The following is a 16,719-nucleotide window of genomic DNA, read 5'->3' on the forward strand; positions in this document are numbered from 1 at the left end:
CAAGCTTTTTGATAGTAGATGCAGGTATTAGGTTGATACTTGCCCCAAGGTCACACAGAGCTGTCTTGGTACAAGCATCCTCTAATGTGCATGGTATCATAAAACTTTTGGGATCCTTAAGCTTCTCTGGTAAGCTTTTCAGAATGACTGCACTGCATTCTTCAGTGAGGAAAACTTTTTTAGTTTCTCTCCGATCCTTCTTATGGCTTAAGATCTCTTTCATGAACTTAGCATAAGAGGGTATTTGCTCAAGTGCCTCTGCAAACGGAATCTTTATTTCAAGAGTCCTGAGGTAGTCTGCAAAGTGGGAAAATTGTTTATCCTGTTCTGCTTGGTGGAGTTTCTGAGGATAAGGCATCTTGGCTTTATATTCTTCAACCTTGGTTGCTGCAGATTTATTTCCTACAGAAGTGGTTGGAGAAGCCTGCTTAGGGGGGTTGTTATCAGCACTTGCAAGTGTCTGACCCCTTTGTGGCATTTGAACGCCAGAATTGGCTATCCCTTGGGCGTTTAACGCTATTTTTTCACCATTTTCTAGCGTTTGAATGCCAGATTCATTCCTCTCTGGGCTCTTACTGTCCTCAGAGGGATTTTGGACAGTGGTTTGGTTATCCTTTGTTAGTTGTTCCTTTCTTGGCTTCCTGCTACCTTGGATTGATACATTCAGTGTTTTCCCACTCCTTAATTGAACAGCTTGGCATTCTTCTGTTGTCTGTTTAGATAGCTGCTGTCTTGTCTGATCCAATTGTGCTTCCATATTTTGGTTAGCATTTTTAGTGTGTTGGAGCATCTCTTTGAATTCTGTGAATTATTTTGTTATGATAAGCAATTGCTGATTGAGTTCAGCAACTTGTTCTTGAGGACTAAGTTTAGTGGATACTGCTTTAGCCTCTTCTTTCAAGGAGGACTCACTACTCAAGTACAGATGCTGATTTCTAGCAACTGTATCAATGAGCTCTTGAGCCTCTTCAATTGTCTTTCTCATATATATAGATCCATCAGTTGACTGATCTAGAGATATTTGAGCTTTTTCTGTAAGCCCATAGTAAAAGATGTCTAACTTCACCCACTTTGAAAATATTTCAGAGGGGCATTTCCTTATCATCCCTCTGTACCTCTCCCAAGAATTATAAAGGGATTCATCATCCTCTTGTTTAAAGCCTTGGATGTTTAAAGCCTTAGCTGTGTCATCCTCTTTGGAGGGTAATATTGATTCAGGAATTTGTTTGATAACTGTTTCCATGTTCTTATGCTTGCTGTGGGTTGGTTATTTAACCACCTCTTAGCTTGATCTTTTACAACAAATGGAAACAGTAATAACCTGTAGACATCCTAATCCACTTCTTTATCACGTACTGTGTCAGCAATTTGTAAGAACTGTGCCAGAAACTCAGTAGGTTCTTCCTATGGAAGACCAGAATACTAGTAATTTTGCTACACCATGATAATAAGCTGAGGATTTAGCTCAAAACTGCTTGCTCTGATGGGGGGTATACAGATACTACTCCCGTATGCAGCAGTAATGGGGTTAGCATATGACCCCAAAGTCCTTCTAGACTGTTCATTTCCACTTAGGTCCATGATGGAGAAAAAGGAATTGATGTGAATTGCAAATAAAATATATTTTTATTTTTATTTTATTTAATTGAAAATAGGCGAATAAATAAAAAAATAAGATAAAATAAAATAATTGGAAAATAAAATATAAGTTTCGAAAACTAAAAGAAAAAGAAAAAGAAATTCAAAAATTAAAGTAATCAATTAGTATAAAAAAAATTTGAAAAACTTTGGATATAATTTTTGAAAAAGATTTTGAATTTTGAAATTTTAAAACTAAGATGAGATAAAATAAAAATTTTAAAATAAAAATCTGAATTTTTAAATAAAATTTTTGAAAATTCAATTAAATAAATAGAAAAGATATTTTTAAATTTAGTGAGGAAAGAGAAAAACAATAAAATGACATCAAACTTAGAATTTTTAGATCAAAACCAAGAAAATAAACAAGAAAACGTTGAATGTCAAGATGAACACCAAGAACAAATTTTAAAAGTTTTAAGAAAATAGAAACATAAAGGACACCAAACTTAAAAATTTTTATATTTTGGACACTAATAATTCGAAAATGTATAAGATAAACAGCAACAATCACCAAACAAGAAATTTTAAAGATCAAATAAGGAAAATTATCACGAACAATTTGAAGATCAATAAAGAACTAAGAACATATAATTCAAAAATTGAAAGAAAAATAAAATCATGCAATTGACACCAAACTTAAAATATGAAACTAAACTCAAACAGAAGATTAAATTATGAAGTTATTGGTTTTTTTTTAAAATTTTGAAAATAGTTTAGAAAAATAAAATAAGGATTTTAAAATTTTAACCAAAAACAATAATAGAAGACTCAATGTTAGTGACTCTAAACCAAAAAGACAAATTTTTCCTAATCTAAGCAACAAAATAAACCGTCAGTTGTCCAAACTCGAACAATCCCCGGCAACGGCGCCAAAAACTTGGTGCACGAAATTGTGATTACAATTCTCACAACTCCGCACAACTAACCAGCAAGTGCACTGGGTCGTCCAAGTAATACCTTACGTGAGTAATGGTCGATCCCACAGAGATTGTCGGCTTGAAGTAAGCTATGATTATTTTGTAAATCTTAGTCAGGAGATTAATGATAATAGTGGTTATATTTATGAAAATAAATAACATGAAATAAACAGTACTTGTGATTCAGTTCTAGGGAACAAGCTGAGGTTCTGGAGATGCTCTGTCATCTGAATCTCTGCTTTCCTACTGTTTCTTCTCCAAACACGCATGGCCTCCTTCCATAGCAGGATGTATGATCCTCTCGGATGAAAAATACCAAGCGCTGTCACCGCACGGCTAATCATCTGTCAGTTCTCACTAGCGTCGGAATAGGACCATTATACTTTTACACATTATCACTGCACCCAACATTCGCGAGTTTGAAGCTCATCACAGTCATCCCCTTCCAGATCTTACTCAGAATACCACAGACAAGGTTTAGACTTTCCGGATCCCAGGAATGCTGCCATTGATTCGAGCCTATACCATGAAGATTCTAACCTCCAGACTTGGTCCGTAGATTAGAAACCCAAGAGATACGCACTCAAGCTGTCGCCCAATGACAACGTTGAGCTCAGATAGAATGGAGTGGTTATCAGGCACGCGTTCATAGGGTTGAGGATAATGATGAGTGTCACAGATCATCATATTCTCCATATTGAAGTACAAGTGAGTATCTTAGAATAGAATCAAGAGTAATTGAATAGAAAACAGTAGTAATTGCATTAATCCATTGAAACACAGCAGAGCTCCTCACCCCCACCTATGGGGTTTAGAGACTCATGCCATCAAAGGTAGAATATGAAATGTAAAAATGTCATGAGTTGCAAAATGAATCTCTAAAAGTAGTTTTTATACTAGACTAGTAACTTAGGTTTACAGAAAATGAGTAACTAAGTGCAGATAGTGCAGAATTCTACTTCTAGGACCCACTTGGTGTGTGCCTGGACTGAGCTTTCAAGCTTTCACGTTCATATGCCCAAAGTTGGCATTAAACGCCACCCTGGGTGCCAGAATGGGCGTTTAACGCCGAAAAAGGTGCCAGTTCTGGCGTTTTACGCCAGAAAGTTTTAGGCTGACTTTGGATGCTAGTTTGGGCCATCAAATCTCGGACAAAGTATGAACTATTATATATTGATGGAAAGCCCGGGATGTCTACTTTCCAACTCAATTGAGAGCGCGCCAATTGGACTTCTGTAGCTCGAGAAAATCCATTTTGGGTGCAGGAGGGTCAGAATCCAATAGCATCTGCAGTCCTTTTTCAGCCTCTGAATCAGATTTTTGCTCAGATCCCTCAATTTCAGTCAGAAAATACCTGAAATTATAGAAAAAAACACAAACTCATAGTAAAATCCAAAAATGTGATTTCTGAATAAAAACTAATAAAAATATAATAAAAAGTAACTAAAACATACTAAAAACTATATAAAAATAATGCCAAAAAGGGTATAAATTATCCGCTCATCGTACCACCACCCTCCGGTGATCAAGGATCAGCAGCACCACCAGATCCAGCAAGTCAGACACAACATCTCCGACCCTATCAGAAGGTCTCATCCGAGATCGACCTTCAGTTTTAGGTAACCCTCGGAACAGAAAGGTTTATAAAATTTGACTTGGCTGTTACCATCAGAATATTCCGACGGTAATTCCAATGGAAGCATCTTTTTTTATTTTAGTTATATTTTTCCATCAATCTCAAATGTATCCTGATAATTAACAATTGAAATAGTGCTTTAAACATAATTCCCAGTACAAAAAATATAAATTACAAATACAGACTAATGGTAACTGAAATATCTGAAACAATTTTAACTATATTACATTATGTTTACGTTCATTGAAATATATATTATAAATACGCACAGTTTCTTAAAGAAATACATATCATAGAACTATGTTAATATTAACCCTAATCAAATTCATCATCTTCTTCCTCTGGTTTATCAATCTCCTCTTCCGAGGTAGTTTCCTGATTATCATCGAACTCGTCTTCCTCTTCTTCGTCGCTATCGACTCCGTCTTCTTCTTGAAGATTGTCATCCTTTTGGTGGAGGCATCTAGTCCAAGGTCAATAATATCATCATCCATAACAGCAAACTTAAGGGTGATTGGCTCATCGGTATCAACCACTGTTCTCGAAGGAGTTGGGTCCTCATTTTGGTAAGATTCCTAACCATCTGTCCTATCATTAGACTCGATATGGCCTCTTGACTTAGTCATAACCACAACCACTCAACTAGACTTGCATGAATCCAGATAAGGCAAATAGTATACCCATCGTACATTTTGCGGTAGAATAAAATAATCGTAGTGCCTATATTTCCTGGTTATATTAACTTCCATGATATCGAGTCCTTGTGGTTATGTGTTCCTTGTCGCGAACTTGGATGATACCATTCACATTTAAACACGCACACATTGTACGTAGTGCGATAGAAATACTTTAATTCAATTATATTGTGCAACAAACTAAACTAATCAGAATGACCCCCGCCTGAATCCCACAAACCAAAACTCTGGTGTTATCTATTTTCTTTCCAATCGACCATAGTAAAGTATGAAACTAATATCCATTAACAGTGTACATTGGGTAGCTAGTGGCTTTATTCATTGGGCTCCAACTAAGTGCAACTAATTCCAAATCTATTGTAGTAGTTAGTTGCACACTAACATATTCTCTAAAACAATGTGAAAAATTATTCAATGAGGTCTTAGGATCTGCCTCTTGGAATAACCTATATGATAGAATAAGGTAACGAAGTTTTAATTAGATTAAGAAACTAGTATCTTACTAATTGCAATATTTACAAAGACTTAAAGAACCCACATGAGGTAGAGTGAAATTTGGTCATAGTTAAGCAACACATGCAGATATGCGGTGTCGATTTTCTTCTGCTCTAACCAGTAGTTACTGTCCGCACCCATTGTAGCTCCTTTTGGCAAAAAGATTGGATATGTTGTTCCACTTGTCGAGAATTCTCCCCTCTCATCGTTCTTTGCAATCATTGTTGTACAGAACTCAACATGAGATTGAAAATAGAATGAGCAAAATACGGAAGTTTTTTTAGCTAGGAATGCTTTGCAGATATTGCCCTCAATCTGTTAAATGAACTAATCATCCTTTCAAATAGGTACATTCACCGAAATTGGACCAGCCCACATAGTATTACTTCGTACGGTAGGTGGACTGCTAAATGTTCTATAACATCAAAAAAAGATGGAGGAAATATCCTCTCTAGCTTACAAAGTATGATGAGAATGTTCTTGTCCATGACTGTGAAGTCATTAATACTAAGTTTGGTTGAACATAACAACCTAAAGAACTCACTTATTTCTGTTAGAAATTTTTAGATGTTGGTTGGAAGTTCTCTGAACGCGACAGGAAGCAACGACTCCATGAAGACGTGACAATCATGACTCTTTAACCCAGCAAGCCTACCCTTTGACACGTTTGCACACCCACCCAAGTTAGAGGAATAACCATTAGGAAACCTTAATCCTCTAATCCACTTACAAATATTTTGTCTCTGCTTCTTCGTTAGAGCAAACACCACCTTTGGTTTAACCCACTGCCCGTTATCAAGTCTAATCTCTTTAAGTTTAGATATGGCCGCCTGCAAATATCCATCAAGTCTAACCTAGCCTTATCATTGTCCTTTGTTCTCTCATCATCCATTACTGTGTGCATAATGTTATCAAACATGTTTTTTTCAATGTGTATCACATTAAGACAATGTCAAATCAAATTGTCTTTCCAATAAGGCAACTCCCAAAATATACTCTGTTTAGTCCAATTATGCTCCCTGCCATATCTCGGAGGTCTTAGACCTGCCCCGTTATCGACGATCTATGGGATTCTTCTAACATGCTGCCAAACTTGCCTACCACCAAACCTCACAGGTGTCTCTTCGTGTTTAGTTTTATTCTATTTGAACGAGTCCTTATTGCACCAAAAAGGATGATCCATGTTGAAGATTCTTATATGGCAATCAAACCAAGAATTTTTACCACCATTCGGTAACCAAAATGCCTTTGTATCCTCCATACAACTGGGACATGTCATTCTACCCTGAGTGGACCAACCTGAGAACATGCCGTATGCATAGTAGTTGATGGTCCACATAAATACCGTCCGCAGTTGGAAGTTTTTCTTAGTCAAAATATCATACATTTGTACACCATGGATCCACAACTCCTATAACTCGGCCACCAAGGACTGCAAGAAGACATCTATTTTGGCCTTTGAATTGTTGGGACCAGGTATGATGCAAGTTAGGAAGATGCATGGGTCCTTCATGCACATTTCAGGACTCAGATTATAATCTGATAGGCTACGGGCCAACAAGAGTACGCGTTGACGAAATTGGAATTTGGTGCGAATCCATCAGAGCATAAAGCTAGTCTAACATTCCTGGACTCACTCGCAAATGTAGGATGGAGCCGATCAAAATGCTTCCAAGCTTGTCTGTGTGACAGATGCATTATGATTCCATCATCTTTCTTGTTGCTATTATACTAGGTCATGTGAGGGGCTGAACTCATCGACGCATACAATCATTTCAACCTAGGGATTAAGGGCAAGTAGTGCATTCGTTTCACTGGAATTCTCTTTAACCAGTATTTACCAATCTATTCTCTCTTGACTTGAAACCTCAATGATCTACCAAATCTACATTCATTAAGGTCTGCATCTGTGTTGTAGTACAACATAAAACCATTCAAACAACAATCAATTTCATCGCATTTAGACCTAATTCAAAACTAGCTTCTTTGCTTCGTGGTGGTTTTGGGAGATGCGAATTAACCCTACTGGTACTAGTTTGTGGAAAAAGGTGGCCCACTTATCAAAATACTCTTGGGTATACTTTGATTCTGACTTAATACTCATCACTCTAATACACGTAGATAACTCCAAATGAATGCACCCCTCTTACATAGGTTTCATAGCAGATTCTAATAGATGATAAAACCTCTTCCCTTCCGGGTTAGGCACTTTGATGAATCCATATTTGATGGTAAATTTTGGATTGAATTAAATAGATTTCATCACATAAACCCACATTTATTCACTTGAATAGCATACTTTGGTGTTTTCTCTCTAAATTTTGTCTAAATGTGAAAATATGCTTTTTTATGCTTAAATAAATTTTATTCCACTTTCATTCCATTTGATGCCTTGATGGTTTTTTTGATGAGTGATTTTAGGTATAATAGGTAGGAATGACTTGATAAGAGTGGAAGAGAAGCATACAAATGGGAGAAAACATGAAGAAATAAAGAAGAGTATTTTTGAGTGTGCGTACGCACAACCTCCCGTGCGTACGCATAGAATGAGAATTGGCCAGTGTGCGTACGCACACATCTGTGCATACGCACAAGTACTAGTGCGTGACTTCATTAAAAAGTCACGTGGCTCGCGATTTTGAAAGCTTTCTGGCCCATTTCTGCTTGGTCTGAAGCATATGTGGAAGGGCTAGCAAGAGGACCATAATACAACACACTTAGGCATTTTTTTAAAGATAGTTTTAGGAAGTTTTTAGTCTAGTTTTTCTTAGGTTTTCTCTCAACATTCTTAGGGTTTAATTAGGGTTTATACTACAAGTTTACATTTTCCATTTTGATCTTGGATTCCAGCTTGTTTCCATTGTAAGTATTTTTTTGTTTTCTCTTTAATTACACAACTTGTTCTACACTTTCTTATATTTTAATTCACTTTATCAATACATATATACTTTTGCAATTTTGAGTTTTAGTTGATGAATTTGGTGTTTAGTGGTTATTATATGTTTGTTTGAGTTGCCATTGTTGACTTTGTTCATTGATTGTTCATAGTTTTAAGTATTTGTGCAATTTTGCTATATTTTGTGATTATGCCCACCAAGTATTTATGGAAATGTCAATTTTGAATATGGAGTAAATTTCTACTCCCTGGCTTGGGAAAATGAGTACATGGGATACTAGAGTCATAATGTCCGACATTTAGTGATAATTCTTGGATTGTTAGTTGTTCTTATTTCCACTAACGCTAGCTTTTCACTAAGATAATTAGTAAGTTAGCTAGGATTTGTGGATTAAGAACAATTATGCTCACTTGACTTACTCTTCGATGTTAAGGATTGACTAGGTGAGACTAATCCATTATAATTATCATAGTTGTGGTTATGACAAGGAAGGGATTCCCTAACTCAACCCAAGCCAAGGTTCCATTTATGTTTTGAACCACAATTCCATCATTTTGAGCTTTACTTTAATTCCTTTATTAATTCATTAATTGTAATTTTGATTGTTCTTTAATTCCTTAATTGTTCGCTTCATTATTGAAACCCCTGATTTCACAACCAAACTTATGCACTTATAGTTACTAGTTCCTTGAGAAGACGACCCGTGATTCTACTCCTGGTTAAATATTGTTTTGTATTGTGACAAATCTTTAAATTAAACTTTGATTGAGGGTCACTTTTCGGTCTAGACTATGCTTGCAACGAGATTCTATTTTTTGAAATTCTAGACCGGCGCTAATTCTCACATCACACTTCTTCAGCCTCTTCCAATTCAGTAACACCTGTTGCATCACACACCATCTTATTGTATCTATCTTGGTTAGCCTCCTAAGTCATTTCATCCCTATTTACGTCTCTCACCACCCAAACGCTCGTTGATTGACAATTGAACCTATTCAAATTAGAGGCAAATCGGTTAATTCTTTACTCGTCCACTTCTCCGTATTCTGTCCACATCCAATACCCACCCTTGAAGTTGTTACGGTAGAGGTGAAGTGTTATGTCCACATGTCCTAACCACTTACTCAGCCAACATTTTTTACACAAACACCTAGATACCCCTTTAGACATAAACGGTTCCATGTTGAAGACATGCGTGACAAAAGCGTCAACCCCCTCAAAGAATTCAGGTTTTAAACCCCCCCGACCATCGTTATCCCTCTCATACATCCATAGATAATGACTTGGAATCATATTGAAACACACACCCTAGAATTCAACGAATAACATAAATTATTAAACTTTTTACAAATTTTGGCAGAGTGTCCCCTATAATTAGAATCTCCCGGCAAATACAATTATCATTTTCTGACAAACCAAACACATTTTAAACAATTTAAATGATAATTCGGCATAACTTCTCCTTAATTCAGCGACATCTATCAAACCAATACAATAGTTTTCATATAAGAAATAGCTGCAAGCATAAATCAATAACGTACAAGCATTCAATAAAACATCAAATTCTAACCGTTTTAGTGCGCATCCCCTTATATCTCCACAATTTTCTAGCAAACACTACAAAAAAAAAGGTCTATGGTCACGGTGAAAAGGGTGACCACAGGTCTATGGTCATGGTTTTTGACCTATGGTCACGGTTTTTTTACCGTGGTGTATTCTGTCGTGGCCAAAGACCTATGGCCACGATTTCTATGGTCACGGTTTTAATGTTCAAATTCTGGCACTTTAGGCCACGTTTTTTTACCATGACCATAGGTTAATCTATGGCCACGCGTAAAAACCGTGACCGTAGCCTCTATGGTCACACTCTATGGTCACCCCGTTTAAAACCGTGACCATAGCCTTATCTATGGTCACAGTTTTAACCGTGACCATTGCCTCTATGGTCACCCATCTCTAAAATCGTGACCATTGCCCCTATGGTCACCCCTCCATAAACCGTGGCCATAGCCTTATCTCTGGACACAGTTTTACGCCGTGACCATAGCCTCTATGGTCATCCCACCTTAAAACCATGACCATAGCCTTATCTATGGTCACGGTTTTCACCGTGGCCATAGCTTATCTATGGTCATCCTACCTTAAAACCGTGACCATAGCCTTATCTATGGTCACAGTTTTCACTGTGGCCATAGCTTATCTATGGTCACCCTATTTTTAAATGGTGATCATAGCCTATTTTGTTTTATGAGATTTAATTTTTTTTAAAATCATAATCACATCCCAAAATGATGATAATCACTAAATAAATCTAAGAATGAGAAATTCAATAAATCTAAATCATAAAAGTTTCATTAAAAACTAGATATCCATTACAACACTAATCAAAATAAGGTGTAATTTATCCATTACATGTAATATCGGATAAAGTCTCTTATCAAAAAGTAAAGAACATTCAAAGTTGTTATAAATGGTGCCGTAGCAACTAGTCAACTCCTGTTGTCTTTACCAGTATGAAAAATTTGTCATGTACACAAAACAAAGCCAAAAAAAATTTAAGAGAAGGTAAAGAACATTCGAGATTAGGAAAACAAAATAATCAATTAACAAATACTAATCCTAAAAGAAACGAAAAGAAAAAGATAAAAGAAAAAAGCATTTCCTACATAGTTATCTCCATCAAGATACAAGAACTTAGAACCCAATTGCATGAAAGTAATTAAATTATCCCAACAGAAAAATGAAAAAGAAAGTCTGCATGAAGACTATAATTTTTCTGCACTTCTTAGTTGTACTTCAAATAATTAACACTAACCCAACCAAATTCCATATAGCAGTCCTTGTTGTTTAATATGATTTTAATAAAATATAATAATCCGATGATGATAACTTTGTGTTGAACTAGATATTAATTATTCAATTTAATTCTAAAAGAATGCAACATTAACTTTTACCTATTTTAACACTCATAAATTACTAAGAATAACTTAGAACAATTTCAGTTAGAAGAAAGGAACGGACAGCATTAGTGCTACACTGCTACAATTTCACAAAAGACCTAAATTAAAACTAATTAAACCGATAACAATAAAAATAGGAGTTTTCTTGGACATTTCAACTTTCAGATCAGAACCCATTTCTTAGAAAAAGCCTTGATGCCTATAATATATGTAACAAAACAAACAAACAAAATTTGGATAAGAAAGAAACATTAAACAAATTGCATCAACATTCAATTTTTTTGTTAATTAATAGGTAGCATCATGCATATATCAGACCCTGGAATCTTAATTGATGGATACCATTTAACTAAAAAGCAATGTGAGCAAGCATCATAATGCCTTATTACAACACAATTAGGCTAAAAAAGGAAATAGAATATTCAGCACTTACATCATAAACTAACTTGTGTTAGTAGATATTATTACATAAGCATAAGCATTCTAAGTAATACAAGCATTCGTACATAGTCTTTCTAACTCTTACCTATTTGTACGGACTCATATTCACAAGGTCAAAACTACAAATTCCAGATCTCTGAAATACCTTAACATGAGTCACCCCTTTTACACAAAGAGACCAAACCCAAAAAGCTCAGATCTTTGACTATGGGTAACATACAAAACAAAGAACCCAAATCTACCCAGTTCTCAAAAAAGTAAACTTTTTATATCAAAAACAACAAATGATTTCTGGGTATGGCAAATGTTAGTGTAAATCTGAACTTTCAGTGGTGGTGGATGAGAATTGAGAATAAGATTAATAGTTTTAACAACAAATACACACATATGATAATAGAAACTTGAATAAGCAAAAATAGTTTTAACAGTTTCAATTCGATTAAAATAAAATATTGTTTTTACTAGCTATATTAAAAAATCAAGCTAAACTAATGCAGCCTTAATACATACAAACAACACCACTACTTTAGCTTCTTGCCCATGTGCTTCAACATCAAGCGACAGTACTTTTGTACCTTCTGCTCTCACCGTCTTCAACTCTCCTACCATCACTAGCTACTTCTTCTTATTAACTCATTCAACTCCTTAATGTAAATACTACCTACTAATCAAATCAAATGCTATTTTCTTCTTTTTATTATCACCACTTCTACTAAGCTTCATCATCTTTATTATCTTTCCTAATTTTTGAAATCAAAGCTAGCTACCTTATTCAACAGCAGAGACAATTTTTTATTTATTTTTTTCCAACACCTACTGATAATTTAAATTTAAGATCAGGGACTAGAAAAATAAAGTCTAAGTTGCTAGCTAGTAGAATTTTAGTTAACTATGAAGACACAAGCAATTGACCCAAAGCAAGAAAAGCCAGAGGAACTGCACCAATGCTTCTGACCAGGTACATGATTTCCATACCATCTTGTCCACTTATTTTTTTCCTACTCTGTTCTTTCTTTTTATTTCTCTTTCCATCATCTCATTTTCGTTTTTAATTTTTTTCTAAAAATTCATACTTTATGAAAGCACTACTGATTTATTTGGCATTTATTGTCTATTTTATACCAATCAGAATCATATTTTCTATTTAAGCTAGATCAGATTGCTGGTTCAAGGAATTTTCAATTCAAAAAGTTTCTTTTGTTCAAGAAGGGAGAGATTAGAATTTAGAAACCAAAAAGGGCAAAATTTGTCGAGGTAAAGACTCATGAAATATACCTGTGAACAAGAATTTTTTATACATGATTTAAAAAATTAAAGAGGGAAAATTAATTAAGCAAAACAACAGAATGCAAGTAACCAAAATCAAATATGAGCGTGACAGACAGAGAGAGTTAAATTACATAAATGTCTAAGCTATCCTGCATGTGCTTTAAACTTTGAGTGTCTCCCAACACCGCATCACCATCTCAAACTGAAATTAACTATGACGGAGCTTCCAATCACGGCGACATAGCTTCCAACGATGGCGACGGATCTTCCTGCGGTGGCGGTGGAGGATGCCTGGGTGTGGGGCCTGCAGTGGCTGTGCCGCTGCGGTGCTGCGTGGCTGTGGGGGTTGCAGGGAGGTGCAGCGGCTGCGGGGATGGATGCGGGGACTGCGTGGCTGCAGTGGCGGCAGAGACTGTGATGGCTGCGGGGGGCGAGCTGCAGTGTTGGGTGGCTGGGGGCTAGGTTTAGTTCGTTGATGCTGTGTAGTTTCAGAGAGGAGAGGAACGTGGTACTGGGTGAGTGTGGGTGTGGTTGCGTTGGTTTCATTAGCTTCTTTAGTTTTAGGGTTTTGACGTTTGTTTTTTTTTTCTAAAAAAGCACAAAACTTAATCATTATTAAGTTTTAAATCATTTTTTAATTTAAAATTAATAATATTCAACTTAATTTTTTATTTATAAAATTAGATTTAAAATTTTAATATTTTAAAGTAAATCACATAAAATTTTTAAATTTTATATATATAAAATATTTAAAATTATAAAAAAATATAAAAATCTTAATTAATTTAAATTCAAATAATTAAAACTGTTACTATAGATCGTTTTAGATTAACTCTCAAAACCGTTATCATAGACTATTTTAGATCACCCCTCAAAACTGTGACCATAGACCCTTTTAGGTCACCATTTCAAAAAACCGTGCCATAGACCCTTTTAGGTCACTCCACAAAACCGTGACCATAGACACCTTTAGATCACCCACCAAAACTGTGATTATAGATCCTTTTAGGTCACCCTTTCAAAAAACCGTGACCATAGACCCCTATAGGTCACCCCCCCAAAACTGTGACCATAGACCTCTTTAGATCACCCCCCAAAACCGTGACCATAGATCCCTTTAGGTCACCCCCAAAACCGTGACCATAGACCCTTTTAGGCCACCCTTCTGAAAAACCGTGACCGTAGACACTTTTTGGTCACTGTAAAAAACCGTGACCATAGACCCCTTTAGGTCACACCCTAAAACCATTACCAGAGACTGATAAACCATTATTTTATGGTTTATATTGTGTTTAATTGTGTGATTTTATCAAATCTTTACCCACTTATTCATATGATTAGCATGTATTTACAAATCCTTCCTAAAATTACTCCATGGTTGAAAACCTGCTTCCTAGAGACTTTTAATTATGTATTTTAATTCTCCTTTATTCCATTCAATACTATGATCTGTGTGTTAAGTGTTTCAGGCTTTATAGGGCATGAATGACTTGGAAATTGGAGAGGAGGCCTGCAAAAATGGAAGGAACACAAGAAATTAAGGAGATGACCAGCGAGAAGCGATGCGGACGCATGGCTCACGCGACCGCGCGAAATGGAGAAATCGTAGTGACGCACTCGCATGCCTGACGCGAACGCATGGATTGGAAACTGTACGAGTGACGCGAATGCATGGACGACGTGCACGCGTGGTAAGGCAAAACTCTGGATGACGCGATCGCGTGACGTGCGCGATCTGCAGAATTTGCAGAATTCATGGGGGGCGATTTTGGGCCATGTTTTGACCCAGTTTTCAGCCCAGAAAAGCAAATTAGAGTCAGGGAACATGCAGAGACCAGGAAGAGACATTCATTCCGCATAATTTTTAGTTTTAGATCTGATTTTACTCCTCCTCTGGGTTTTCTCTCTACACATTCATAGTTCTTAGGATTTTGTTTTTATCGCTTTTTGGATTGGGATATTGAGAAGAGTTGTTACCTCTGCCAAGACTTCATCATTCTAGTTTGTTTTCCTTACTTGTCACTTACTCTTTCATATGCTTAATTTGTTCAGAATTACTATTGGGTTATTTTTAGAATTTATTAATACAAGAACTATTTTTATTTTTGATTGATCTTTTTGATTATTATTTATCATGTCTTCCTTTATTTCCCTTTCTTATTTTGTGAAGTTTACATTCATAATGAGCGAGTAGTTCCCTAACTTGATTGGGAGTTAATTGAAAGGAGAACCTTGAGTTGGAATGCTCAAGAGTAAAATTGTAATTGGATTTATTGTTGGATCACCCTCTAGTCACTATCCTTGTTGGAAATTAAATCAGAGAGTTTATGTGCTAAGTTATTGATTGGAATTTATTTATTTGCATTTTATTTTATTTTACTACTATGAGCTGCATGTTTCTTTCATTAAATGACGCGTTCACTTCTTGATCCAAGCTTGCCAGTATTTGATCCTGAGATTGAAAGAACTATTTTACGTATAAGGCAAGCTCGGCGTCGGTAGTCCTCTCAGAGGGCAAATCTGAAACGTCACTTGAGGAAGAAACAAGCTCCCTTTCTACTTATTCGGTTGATTTATGTGCAGGTGACATGGCAGCACCTAGGAAAGTTACTATCCAGGAAGCTGGAGCCCCTAATTTTACACTGAAACCGTATCAAGCGTATCACCCAGCGGTGGCTGTAGATTTTGAACTCAAGACTGCACTACTCAACTTGATGCCTAAGTTTCATGGCTTACCTACTCAAGAGCCTATCAAGCACCTTAGGGATTTCCATGCAGCCTGTTCTACTGTCAGGCGTGATGGTACAGATGAAACTTCTATTTTGTTAAAAGCCTTTCCATTCTCTCTTGAGGGAAAGACAAGAGAGTGGTACTACACTCAACCCGCAGCAACTGTTTCTGACTGGGATACGCTTAGAAGAGAATTTTTGGAAAAATTCTTTCCAGCTGAAGTTACTAATAAACTGAGAAAAGACATTTCCATGATTGTTCAGGACGAATCTGAGACTCTCTACGAATACTGGGAGCGCTTCAACAATCTTCTGAAAGCATGCCCCCACCATATGAATGACAAGATAGTGTTGCTCGGCTACGTCACACAGGGCATGAGGCCTCAAGATAAGACCACATTGTAAAGTGCTAGCAATGGGTCTATGAAAAAGTACAAGACCACTGATGAGGCATGGCAATTAATCAGCAATTTAGCTGAATCTACTCGGAATCACAGGCAGAAATAAAGTTGGTCAAAAGCTGTTGCAGAAGTATCCTCTAGTAGAGAGACTGCTGCTCTAACTCAGAGTATCTGTAAAATGACCAACTTACTGAAGCAGATGCAGTTAAGTCAACAACAAGCTCAGCCCCCTCCACCACAGCAAAGCCAACAGTTGGTTCCACAAAGAGTATGCGGGATATATGCTGATTATAGTCATTATACTGATGAATGTCTGCAGCTCCAGCAGGAAGACAACACTGTGGCAGCCACTCATAACTTCTATGACCGCCCCAATCAAGGATACAATCAAGGTGGCAGCTACAACCATGGATGGCAGGACAATTCCAACCAAGGTTGGAGAGATAATTCTAACCAGGGCTGGAGGGACAACAATAACAGAAGAGGCAGAGACAATCAGGGAAATCAGAAGTAGAACAATAACAACAATAGGCAGCAGAACCAGAACCAGCCTTACAGAGCACTTCACCTGAGGCAATCCCAAGGACCATAGCACAACCAACAACAAATTCCTCAGATCACTTATTCTAATTCCTCTC

The 16,719-nt window shown here is 36.5% G+C and overlaps 1 non-coding gene across 1 annotated transcript; it reads right to left on the reverse strand.

The window, feature by feature from the left end:
- Nucleotides 1-15,911: 15,911 nt before the first annotated feature.
- On the reverse strand, nucleotides 15,912-16,019 carry LOC148544234 (small nucleolar RNA R71). Its single transcript, XR_015901692.1, has one exon. It is a non-coding gene; the product is annotated as a small nucleolar RNA R71 (small nucleolar RNA).
- Nucleotides 16,020-16,719: the final 700 nt, after the last annotated feature.

This window comes from Arachis ipaensis, chromosome B9 (genome assembly GCF_059453495.1).
Source record: "Arachis ipaensis isolate K30076 ecotype BB chromosome B9, ASM5945349v1, whole genome shotgun sequence".
Taxonomy (NCBI): domain Eukaryota; kingdom Viridiplantae; phylum Streptophyta; class Magnoliopsida; order Fabales; family Fabaceae; genus Arachis; species Arachis ipaensis.